The sequence below is a fragment of the Nycticebus coucang genome, chromosome 15 (genome assembly GCF_027406575.1).
Source record: "Nycticebus coucang isolate mNycCou1 chromosome 15, mNycCou1.pri, whole genome shotgun sequence".
Taxonomy (NCBI): Eukaryota; Metazoa; Chordata; class Mammalia; order Primates; family Lorisidae; genus Nycticebus; species Nycticebus coucang.
The window spans coordinates 96006739-96019504 of NC_069794.1; positions in this window are offsets into that span (position 1 = coordinate 96006739).

Sequence of the window (12766 nt, forward strand, 5' to 3'; positions counted from 1 at the left end):
GCTGCCTGGAAGGGGCCGCAGCCTCGGCATAAGGTAGGAGCAGAGTAAGCACCTAAAATACCTTATCTCAAGCTGGTTAGCATGTGATAATAATACCTATCATTTACTGATGGTCCCTGGTGCCATGTAGCTCAAGAACACTACTGCTCACCATCCCAGCCGCCCTGTAAGGGCTCAAGCTCAGACAGGTTAAGGTATTTGCTCAGGGTCACATAAGCAAGTGACAGAGCCAGGTTTTGAACCCTATATCAGATGCTTTTAATACACCAACACATTGGTTTGGTGCGGTGGCTCACACCTGTAATCCCAGCACTCTGGGAGCCCGAGATGGATGGATTGCCTGAGCTCAGGAGTTGGAGACCAGCCTGATCAAAAGTGAGACCCTGTCTAAAAATAGCCAGGCATTGTGGCAGGTGCCTGTAGTCCCAGCTACTCCAGAGGCTGAGGCAGGAGGATTGCTTGAACCCAGGAGATTGAGGTTGCTGTGAGCTATGAGGATGCCACTACACTCTAGTCTGGGCAACACAGAGAGATTGTCTCAAGAAAAGAAAAAAAAAATCAACCCAGTTATTTTGATCTATTTGTCCCCAGTGAGACCATGGGAACAGGTGCCATTGTCACAGGCGCTCAGAGGAAGCAGACAAGTCCCCAGGCTGGTAGAATTGGAAAAGGTGCTGTGCTTCTCAGTTGAGTCTTAAAAGACTAACAAGCTTGAGATCTGAGGGGATGATAGGGAGGGCAGGGGGGCAGGGGCAGCCCTGGGAAGAGGAGGACATGTGGAGAAAAGACAGCCATGGGGAGAGCCCAGGTCAGGGCCTGGGCAGGGGGAAGTTTTCTGGGCGTCCAGGAGGCAGAATGTTATAGAAACTATAGTCGTAGGAGAGGCAAGTGGTGGGAGCCATGGGCAGCAGACCAGGATTTGAGAACACATAAAAATCAGTGAGAATTCATTGACTGTTTTGGTGAAGGACAGAGACCCAGTTGAAGCCCAGCAAACGATGGAAGGTAACCTGGGGAGAGCGGAATGAAGGCTGGTCTCAAGTGAAGCCAGTGGGCATTGGTGGGGCTTGGGACAAGGGGACGGCTGTGAAGGTACCAGGTACCAAGGACGTTGAATCTGCTGGACCAAGAGCCAACATGAGGTGCAAGGAGGGGACAGAAGTCTCACGGTCTTCGTGCCTGTGTAACAGACTCTGAGCTTGCCTCTGACTCAGCCACTCTCTAACACAGCAGTTCTCAGACTGTGTGACCTGCGGGCAATTTAAATGGGTCTAAAGATCCTATTTAATCTCCATATTCTTGCTTACTACAAAAAGTAAAGAATGAGGTTGCTTTTATGAGACTTAATGAAAAGACATAAAACTCTAAAAATAACTCATGCTGAAAGCAAAACAAAACAAAATAAAACAAAAACAAAAAACCCTTTTAAACTAGACATTGTGAAATCATTAAAAATATATACCCATTCCAGCACAGGGCCAGCTAGAGATGCCCAGGACAGCAGTGGCCACACCCCACGGGGGAGGCCCCAAGTTATTTATGCCCAGGGTGGGGGAGGCTGGTTGCAAATGACACAGACAGATTCACTCTGCAATTCTGACTAAGCACCACCATGTGTCCTGTTCTGTGCCAAACACAAGAGGGGAGCCTGCCTGGCCAATTCCCTCTCACCCCCACCCGTTCACCAGTCCCCCTGTGATGCCTGCATATCTCATCTCACCTCAAAGGATCTTTCACATAGACAGAGTTCTGCCCCCACTTTGTTCAAGCCAAGAGTTTAGAGACATACTCTGCCACATCCTGCCCTGCACCAGCCGACGGCCTCCCAGACCTTGGCTCTTGCCTGTGTTCCTCTGAATTGGTGAGGGGTGATGCCTATTTCAGGAGCCCTGGGTTCCTATCTTATGCTATCACAGCCTCTCCACTGCCTGCACCAACTCACAGCAGAGCTATTAGCCACCGGTAGGGGCAGGGTGACAACCCTAGCAGAGACCTCACCCCCAGCAGTGTTCGTGGCCTTGCCCTGATTTAATCTGCAGTGAAATTTGCTACTTAGTCTCCCCAAGCCCTTACCAGCATTTTTCATTTCAATATGCCTTTGGGGGCTGCAATTATGTGTTTTCAATTATGTCACACCAGGTGAGTTGCCCTTCCATTGTTCAGGGTCAAACCTCCAGTTGTTATTTCCTGCCCATACAGTGAGTCCCTTTCCTCTCTGTCCCTCTGGGACAGTTTCTCAATTGTCACTGGTGTTCCCAGATCCTATCTCTATCAGGTTTCATCTGTGAATTTAATTATGAAGCTTTGCCCCATTTGGCTTATTTCACTCCATGGTCACTAAGCGAGTCTAACTCATGTTGTTGAGTCCCTTCATCTGAACAGCAGACCCTCTGAGTCCCTGTGCACTAACATTTCCAGGGCTCAGAGGACCATCTTAAAGAAACAAGTGTTAAAGCAGAGAAGGCCGGCCGGGGGCAAGCCTGGAAGGCAGGCACTGTGTCACACCTCCTGGAGGGCCTGGCCCGCCTCCCTGCCCTGCTCACGGAAGGCCGTGCCGAAGTCCAGTGTTTTAGTCTTCCTCCAGCACATGGCCTATCCTACCTCTTCCACAAAGGGGAGCACCCCTAATGCATCTGTGGAGAGGACAAAGCACTCCTTGATACCCCAAAACATAAAGAGGCAGCCTATATCAATCGGCCACAGGAGTAGCCCTTACATCACTTCTCCTGTCTGTGAAGACTTTCCAGACCCTCTTTCAGACCTTTCCATCACACGTCGGACAAACGCAACGCCCTCCCCACCAGCTGGCTCATGGTGCGCCCACTTGGGTAGCTGAGTGCACTGGGCGCAGAAACTGAGCACAGAAACCACAAGCCTATCAATTACCTTTGCTTCCCTCACTCTGCCTTACCTGGAACAGTAAGTTTATCAAATGACTCCCCAAACAAACATGAAGAAATATAAACCATCTTTCCAGATACAGTTCATGTCTCACCAACCAATTACCTTTAATTAGTCTGGTTTTCGATCTGTTCTTTGTAAACACAATGCTTCCTCTTATTTGGAAGATCCTTGTCCCCAACATAAAATTCTAACAGCAGAGCTCTTCTCGTTCACGTAAAATGGGGCCTGGTGACTCACACCTGAAGTCCCAGCACTTTGGGAAGCTGAAGCAGGGGGATTGCTTGACGCCAGTAGTTTAAGACCAGCTTGGGCAACATAGAAAGACCCTCCCATCTCTGAAAAATTATTTCGGAAATTAGCAGGGCATGGTAGTACCTGCCAGTAGGCATAGCTACTTGGAGGCTGAGGCAGGAGGATCTCTTGAGTCCAGAAGTCGAGGCTGCAGGGTGCTGTGATTAATTACTCCACTGCATTCCAGCCTGAACAACAGAACAAAACTCTGTCTCTAAAAAAAAAGCAATAGGGAGCCTCCAATTCCACAAATTCCTCCCATGTGCCCCCTTCACAAAACTAAAATACTTGACATACAATGTCTTCACTGATTTCAGGGCCTCGGCCAAACCCTTTCTCCTCCACGGCAACTTTTCTCCAGTCACCCCTGCTCTGGAGGCCCTGCCCTGTGAGGCCCTGCATATTCTGTCAATCACTCTTTTGCCATATACTGAGTGTGTACCGGGGAACAGTCCCCTTCACTGGGGCTTGCTGAAGGCCAGGTCTAGTGACGTGCAGTGTGCATAAATCATACCATCTCATCTTCAAGACAATCCTGTGATGAGAAAATAGGAGTTTAGAGAGGTTAAGCAAAGTGCCAACGCTGTTAACCAGCAGTGCTAGGATTTAAACCCAAAGTTAATAACTCACTGTGTCCATTTTTCAATGTGCCAATATTTTATCACAGCTAGATTGTGACCTGAACTGTAGGAATTGTGTCCCTACTTCCTTCCCTCTCTGCTCCATCCAAATGAAGTTTTGCCTTTAAGAAGAGTGTAATGAGGAATTTTTCAGATTAATGAACTCCCTGAAGTGTGCTGAATCACGCTCCCTCCTCCTCTGACATCTCCCAGCTGGAGACTGTCCACCTGTGCATGGCTATGGCTGCGAAAGTCGGATTTGCGAGGCCTGCAAAGAAAAGCTTCACTGCTGCAAATATGAAGTACTTCCTTCAACGTCTGGATGTGAAGCAGGAGTTTCACAGGAGGGAAAAAACAACAGTGACCTTCTCCAGTGGTGCAGGGAGGCTCGAGACGGAAAGGCAGAGATAAGGTCAGAGCAGCTCTGGGGACGGGGGAGTGGGGAGGAAAGAGAAGCTATTTAGATTGCTACCACTTGGAATTCTACCCCCAATTTAACTTCTGGACTAAATTTTAAAAACAGCCAAGTAGTAAAAAGCCTGCCTTGCTCTCTGTGAACTCCGGCCTCTCTGCCTGTTTAGGACAGTACAGAGAAAGCCTGTACCTTGTGGGAGGTAGCCCTTGGCAGATGCCCAGTGGCCCAGGTGGGGGGATTGATTGGGCAAAGCCCTGAGGACACTGCCTTCCTGCCACAGTCGGCACCTGGCACCTTGCTATGCAGGTAACCAGAGGCGGTGGCCTCCAGGGGCTCCCCTGATCTCCCACCAGCCTTCTCCTCTGCCCTCACCCCTCGGGACCTCTTATTTGAAAATTAGGGGTGAGGGCGGCACCTGTGGTTCAAGGGGTAGGGCGCCGGTCCCATATGCCGGCCAAAAACCAAAAAAAAAAGTAACTGAAAATTAGGGGAGAATACTTAGAGATCTAAAATCAGACCTGCCATTCGATCCTATAATTCCTTTACTAGGTTTATACCCAGAAGACCGAAAATCACAACATAACAAAGACATCTGTACCAGAATGTTTGCTGCAGCCCAATTCATAATTGCTAAATCATGGAAGAAGCCCAAGTGCCCATCGACCCACGAATGGACTAGCAAATTGTGGTACATTACACCATGGAATATTATGCAGCCTTAAAGAAAGATGGAGACTTTACCTCTTTCATGTTTACATGGATGGAGCTGGAACATATTCTTCTTAGCAAAGTATCTCAGGAATGGACGACAAAGTATCCAATGTACTCAGCCCTACTATGAAGCTAATTTATAGCTTTCACATGAAGGCTATAACCCAACTATAGCACAAGACTATGGGGAAAGGGCCAAGGGAGGGGAAAGGAGGGGGGAGTTTAGGGTGAAGGGAGGGTAATGGGTGGGGCCACACCTACGGTGCATCTTAGAATGGGTACAGGCGAAACCTACTAAAGGCAGAATACAAATGTCTACTTACAATAACTAAGAAAATGCCATGAAGGCTACGTTGAACAGTTTAATGAGGATATTTCAGATTGTATATGAAACCAGCACATTGTACCCCTTGATTGCACTAATGTACACAGCTATGATTTAACAATAGAAAAATAATAAATAAATAAATAAAAAGATAAAAAAAAAAAATTAGGGACAGGCTTAAAGTGAAAGAGAAGGAAACTACCTTAGCCCAAGTGTAGTCATGTGGAATTACACGATAAGCAGACGATAAAGAGCCAAAATAAAGCAGATAGGCCCGCATGCTGGTCTTGGCGTCTGTTCCCTCTCATGAAACTCTGTTTCAGTTTTCTGTCCCGACCACAGTATACATAATTACATTGCTAACATGTCCATGGGTTGCCATACTTTCATATTATGTTCTGATTTGAATAAAGTTAATTCAGTGATTTTAACAGAAGTCTTACTTATCTTAAAGTCATTATTTCAAATATATATCTTTTCTTTAGAAATAGAATAGTCATCAATGCCTAATATATTTATAGTGTGGGTATCAATCAGGTGTCTACTTAATGACTTTTTCACAAGGCAAGTGAGCCACATTTTTAGAAAAAAAACCCATGTGCACATGCACACCCACAGCAAAGTGAGCTCTGAGAGAACCGAGCTCGGGCAGGGGACGGGCTGGGCACGGGGACCTGCACACGGTTGTGCTTTTTGATGGACGCAAAAAGTGTTTGTTTCCCCCCAAAATAATCTATTCCATGATTTTATTGTACACAGAAAGTTGGTGTTGGTATACATATATAGAACAGTTTAAAACAAAATTCTTAGTTTAAGTGCTACATTAAACATGTTCAGCGTTTCCTCTTGATTTTCTGATTCTGCAAAGATTTGAGTCCTGTGTGCTGTTCACCCTGCTGCGTCCTTTTCTTCCTTCCCTTCCTTTAAAAACATCAGAATTGTTTATGCAAATTACAGAATAAAAATATACAGCCCCAATGGGAGCTTATTTGTGGAGAAGGAGAATAAATAAATAAAGGAATATCCAAATAGAAAAAACCAATAATAGCACAAGCCACTGAAAGTAAAGTCAAAATACAAAAAATAGATTAGGAAAGACATTGCAAATTAAATCATAGAGGAATAATTTCTTTTATATGTAAAGAGCTCCAATAAAACATTAAGAAAAACTCTTAACATTCCAATGTAAAAGATGAGCAAAATAGATTAACAAGGAGGTCACGGAAAAGGAACTAGATATGGCCATTAAAAACTACAAAAAGATGCTTACTCTCACTCAAATGGACCAGGCACTGTAGGGGTGAAAACATTTAACCCTCTACAGAGAATGTCAGCCAGCTATGTCAGAATTACAGATGCTTTCATCCTTCGACTCAGCAATCCCAATTCTAGGTGTTTATCGTATCAATATTATTTTCCATGTATGAAATGACATGTGTACAAAGTTATTTACTATAATACTGTAACAGCCAAAAGTATTTTGAAATCATAAAAGGATTCTAGCGAAATGAATTACAGTACGGGCTCACAATTTTTAATCTAAACCCTGGGGTTTAATGTAGTTTGAATGTCAAAACTTTTATTTTTTAATTTGCAAGCAAACACAGTGCTGTGTGCCACGTATCAGGTAACACCCCGTAGGGGTCCAGGATAGCACTCGGTCATCAAACCCATTAACATTTCTCCAGAGAAACTATCAATAGTCATACTAAATGGGAGAAATACAGATTATAAATCTACCTATATCAGTCCAAGACAAATTTTGCCACCAAATGAGTTTGCCACAAACTCAGGAAAAGTTTTTGGTTCATTGAGGGTTTTTTGTTTTTTTTTTTATAAATTTAGGAATTGCAGATAGGCGTTTGTAGGCATGTACGCCCATACAACAGAATGCCAAATAGCTATAGATAGAAGAAAATCGAGTTTCTACACTGTAAAATCATCCACATGTACTACTAAATTAAATTTTTTTAAGAGGACATAACCATTTGTGTATCAAAGGAGGTTAAAAAAAAGGAGAAAAAGCATAGTCGCGTGCCACGTAGTGACGTTTTGGTCAATGAAGACTGCCTATGTGACGGTCGTCCCCTGAGATGATCCTAGAGCTGAAACCGTCTGTCATCCAGGGATACCACAGGGCATGTGCAGCAGGTGACCCCCACGCTGTGCTGGTGCTGGTGTGAGTGACCCCCGCACACTGCCCATGGTGTAAAGTGCAGCACGCACGTCACATACGGTGCAGAACACCATAACGAGGATGTCGTTACTACGCACCGCACATTCTCATCACCACTAGGATGCATTCCTTCTACTTTTATTTATTTTATTTTATTTTTGACTTTATTTTTTATTAAGTCAAATACACATAGATCATGAATACATTCATGCATATGTGGGGTGCCATGTGCTGATTTTTTTTATACAATCTGACGTAGTTAGATCAAACCAATCAACATAGTTTTCACCTCATTTACTTGATTATTGTGCCAAAACATCTATGTTCTACACTCCACAGATTTGACTTGTACCCTTGTCATATGGGTCCTTCTACTTTAAAAAAAAAGTTAGTGCAATACAGCCTCAGGCAGCTCTCTCAGGAGGCATCCTGACAGCTCTGTGCCTGTGGTTGTCCCTGAAAACCATCTGGAACCACCCCCTGTGGAGGTGGAGGACAGTGACAGTAATGACCCCGGCCCTGTGTGGGCCTGGGCTAATGTGTGTGTGTGTCTTAGTTCTTACCAAACATTCAAAAATGTTAAAAAGTAACAAAACATTTTTTAAACAGCAAAAAAGCTTATACAATAAGACTATGAAGAAAATATTTCATACGATGTGTTTGTTATTTCAACATACAAGGGTCAAAAAGTTTTTTTAAAAGTTTATAAATTAAAAGTTTCATCAAGCTAAGTTTAATTTATAATTGAAGAAAAAATGTTCTGTATAGATTTAGTGTGGCCTAAGCGTTCAGTGTGTCCAAAGTCTACACAACTTCACACTCACGGCTCACTCAGTCCCCAGCCCGAGAAACGTGCGGTCCTGCAAGCTCCACTCCAAGTAAATACCCTACGCAGGTGTGCCATGCTTAATTTTTTATACTATATTTTTCCTGTATCTTCTCTATGTTCAGATATGTTCAGATATACAAATACCCACCATTGCATCACAGGCATGTGGCCACACCACCAGCCCAGTGCACAGTAGGCCGCCCGTCTGTCTGTGTAAGAACTTTACAATGTCTGCAAAAATGACGAAATCACCTAATGATCCATTTTTCAGAGCATATGTCCATGGTTAGGCAACACGTGGCCAAACGTGTCTGTTCACGAGGGCCGAACACGGGAGCAAAGACTGCAGTTGTTACTTCTGGAGAGAGAAAGTGGGACCAGCTGTGCGCTGTGAGATGGACACTTTGCTCCAGGTGCCTACCTGGCCACCCTGTGATAATCACCAATTCAGAGTAAATGAATCACATTTACATTTTCCTAATAGCATCAAGCACAGTGTGGGGGGGATTGCCAGTGAATGAGCAAGATTTCCCCTCACAGGAACATTCTGAGAACCCCCAGGCAGCTCTGTCAGGTACCAACTGCAGGCCATGCACCAGGCTGGGTGCATGACCCAGGTCACAGCTGGTCAGGCAACGTAGGCATTAACGTACCCGTTCTAAAGATGAGAAAGCCGTGGTGCAGACAGAACCCCACAGCAGATCATGGTACCACTGGTCTTCACCTTCAACTCTGCCTGAGCCTGAGTTCTATAGCACAAAAAAACTTTTAAAGTAGTAATTAGGTGGCTATCTATAGAGAGCAGTTGAGGAGTCTTTCTTGAACACAAGTTTTGGGGAGTTTGAGCTTCTGCTCTCCTCTGACCCTCTGGGTGTGGCTGGTGCCACGGTGTCAGGGAGCCCACAGAGCCCGGGGAGAGGACGGGGGGCGAACCCCTCCATGGCAGAGGGCTGAAGCCCACAGGGTGCAGGGTGGTCGCATCTGCCCTCCACAGACAAGCAATTGGGTCAGAGAGTGGAGCGTCCTCTTCCCTAGATTGTTCCTGAGTGCTGGCCGGGGAGGGAATCCCAGCTGCAGAAGAGTCCCCTCCCCATCTCAAGCACTGCATGTCTGTAACTCATCAAAACTGATGAACACCGATTCACTTTGCTTTTCCCGTCTTTATTCCCTTTGTTCTGTGATGGAGGAAAGCAAAGCAGGACAGTTCAGCCACTCTTCCTTGAATCAAGGGCATAATAGAGGTCTGGGCCCACGTGTGTGGGAAAGACTGATGGATTCAGTGTCTGCCCCAGAACATGTGTGGTTTCTCTGTTCCCAGAACCCACCCCCCACCTCCAACCCCGGCCAACACCTCTCAGTTACTCTCTGTCCCAGATGGGACTTTTTGAGTTAAGGTGTAGCCAATGACCCCAGAAGAATTAAGGCTAACAACAGGCATAGACTTCAAAGCTACACTTCCAGGGGGACCAGCCATCTCCAGGTGTCCTGAGACCCTCTCAGCTTTAGCACTGAAATTCCCACCACCTGAGAAATCCAGGGCTCCTGGACAACCAGGGAAGCTCATCTCCCTGTCCGCATCTCAATTTTAGTACTGCCACTTACTATGTGTGACCCTAAGCAAGTTATTTTACCCTGTCTCAGTTTTTCCCTGCATAAGATGGAAAGAAAAACAGTACCTGTCTCATAAGGGTTGTTATGAAGATTAATGAATATTTGCAAAGTGCTTAGGACAGTGCTTGGGAAGAGCTCTATGAGTGTTTGCTAAAATAAATCATGTTAAACTTTGTTGGGCCTTATTGTCATTCTTTACAACCGCTTTGTAAGGCAAGGCATTGAACACTCTTAAAACTGCGTGACTGTGTTGACTGAGACATAAGACTTCCTTGGTGACTCAGGATGCTACAAAACCTGGGCTGGAGGCCAGAGTTCCTTCTACCCCAGCTCCGCACACCCTGCCCTCTGCAGCTGGGCCAAGCTTCTGATCCCTGCTCACCCACACCTCTTATCCTGACTAATCAGCACACAAGACGTGTTAATTAAATGAACGTATAACTTGTTCTCACAGAGGCCTATCCAGGGTCCACGGGAAGGAGTTTGGAGTTTTGCTTTCTGTTATTTATTTATCTGCAAAGGAGCGTGGCTGAGGGTTTGAGGTACACTTCTTGCCTATGCTAAGATTTCCTGACATTGTAAAGTGAAGTAACAGCAGGGGACAGAGAAGGCTCCTTTTGCTGGCAGTTATTTATGGCCCCGAATCTGTTGGTAGCCTGGACACAGAAACGCTCACCTCAGATTGACCAGCACCCTGGACGCCTGAAGCCTGGAGGTCCCACAGCTCGGTTTCAGCCGCTCTGCAGAGGTTTGCAGAACTCACACGCTCACACCCAGCCACTTCCTTACCTCCCTGCACAAACTCGCCTGTGTTCTGGGAACCCACCGGGATGCATGGGCCGTCTGCCAGCTGGTTCTCACCCCCAGCTGAATGTCGAGCGGGTGATGAGGCTGGTTGCTGAACCACAGGCCGCAAGACATGAAGGCGAGCCCTGCAGGAGTCTCTGTTCCTGCACTTACATAACACGCAGCTTAAGTTTTTTTGGTTAAAAGGTGTTTAAATGAAATCATTTTTTCCATATTACTTCGAAAAGTTTATTTCATCAAGCATGAAAATGTTTAATAATATTCGAAGGATTTTTGTTTCTAATCGCCATTTGAAGATGTTTCGCTTTTACTTACTTGGGGAAAGAACACAACTCTGTTTAACCCTTTCCCCAAGGGATGCCAGCCACTGAGACCTGAGGTTGAGTGGGGCTTTGGGAGTCACACGGTACTAGTAACTGAGCCAGAGACTGGGAAGTCTGCCGACCGCCCCCCTCACAGAGGCTGATGCGCTGGCTTCAATGTAATCAATTAGAGCAGGCCCCAGTGCCCGCCAGCTTGCAAAGCCAGTCACGTTCCACGAGGGCGCTGGCCAGCGCTGGCTTCCCCAGGCTGACGGGCCCCAGAAGCATCACAGCTCATTCCCCAAAAAGCCACATGCCTTTGAGGGGGCCCACACTTGGCTGGAAAAGCTCTAGGGACTCCTGGGGGACTGGGCTGGGGGACTCAGCCTCCCTTCTCGTCCAGCAAAAAGCCCTGCTGAGTGTGTTCACCCCAAGCAAAGCAATCACACCCTTGTCCTCTGCGCCACACGCAGGCCTGCTCCTGACCGTTCCAGCAGGCCTAGGCCAGAGCATAAAGCAAGGCCTGCTTAGAATTGGTCTCGACGTGTAAATATTATACAGCAGCTAACACATCATTCAACATGTTTATGCCTTTACATTGATAAATACACCTGGAAGGACAATTACTGGTTTGGGATTCACAGACTCCTCCAAGTTCTGCAGCAGAACATAGGGACTTCAGGAAGGCTGGGCCCTGTCACTCAGCTCCCAGCCGGTGTCCTGACCTCCTGCCTTCCCTCCCAGCTCTATCTACTGGCAGGCCCCACATGCATGCTCTGCTCACACGACGCCCCTTGGCCACTCCTCACTGCCATGTGCCAGACTGCACATGGGTCTCAAAGGGCCGTGGCTGTTTGCGTGGCCATCTAGGGGAGCAGCGCAGGCACCGCATGGCCTGTGCACCCATGCCCTGCAGCACAGGGCATGGGCCCAGGTCAGCCAAGCAGATCCCTCTAACAAACAGGGCCCAGGCTGAGCCTCACACCCAGACCCTCAACACACAAGAGCCAAGAGAGGGCAAAAAGCCATCAGAGGTGAGGAAAAGGCGACCCCCAGTCAGGAGGCAAAGCAAGCCTTGTCGGTGTGCACTGGGGGTGAGGGAGGCATGGGGGCCCCGAGGGTCTGCACGACACTCTGCTCAAGGGATGTGAGTGAGAGGAGACAGCATTTAACTCTAACAAGATGGATGACTATTTGGGACTTGGCATGGAGAATGGAGAATCAAATTTTTATCTCTGGAGATACCCCCAGCCTTTCTCAAACGCAACGTCAAAGAAAGGTCAGACATTAAAGTAACCACAAGAAATCTAAAAATATGTTCTTCATAGCTGTAGGACGTTGAAGAACTTTCCCTTTTAAATGAAGGGGGGCGGGGTGGCATCTTAATCAAGCACCCTTTCAAAGTCCTAATGGTTTTCAGGTTTTCTGAAGACCTTTCTATAAAACCAAAAAATGCAGATGAATTTCTTTTAAAAATTGAAGCACATATGGGAGAAAAATAGCACAGAAAGCCTGAGATTCAGCAAAAGAAAGAAATCAAGAACAAAATAGCAGAGAAATGCTTGTGTGTCCTGAGACAAGCAAGGAGCTGGCAGGGCAGTGCCGGGAGACAGTGGCCTCAGGGTCGGCCTCTGGAGAGCCTGCCGTCCAGAGCAAACACCCCATGTGTTCAAGACCTTTGGTCCACGTTCAAATTCTCACTCTGCCCAGATTCAGTTTTGTCTGTATTGTATAAGGCAGCGCTATCTTTTCCCATCCCCTCCCCTGCTGGGAGG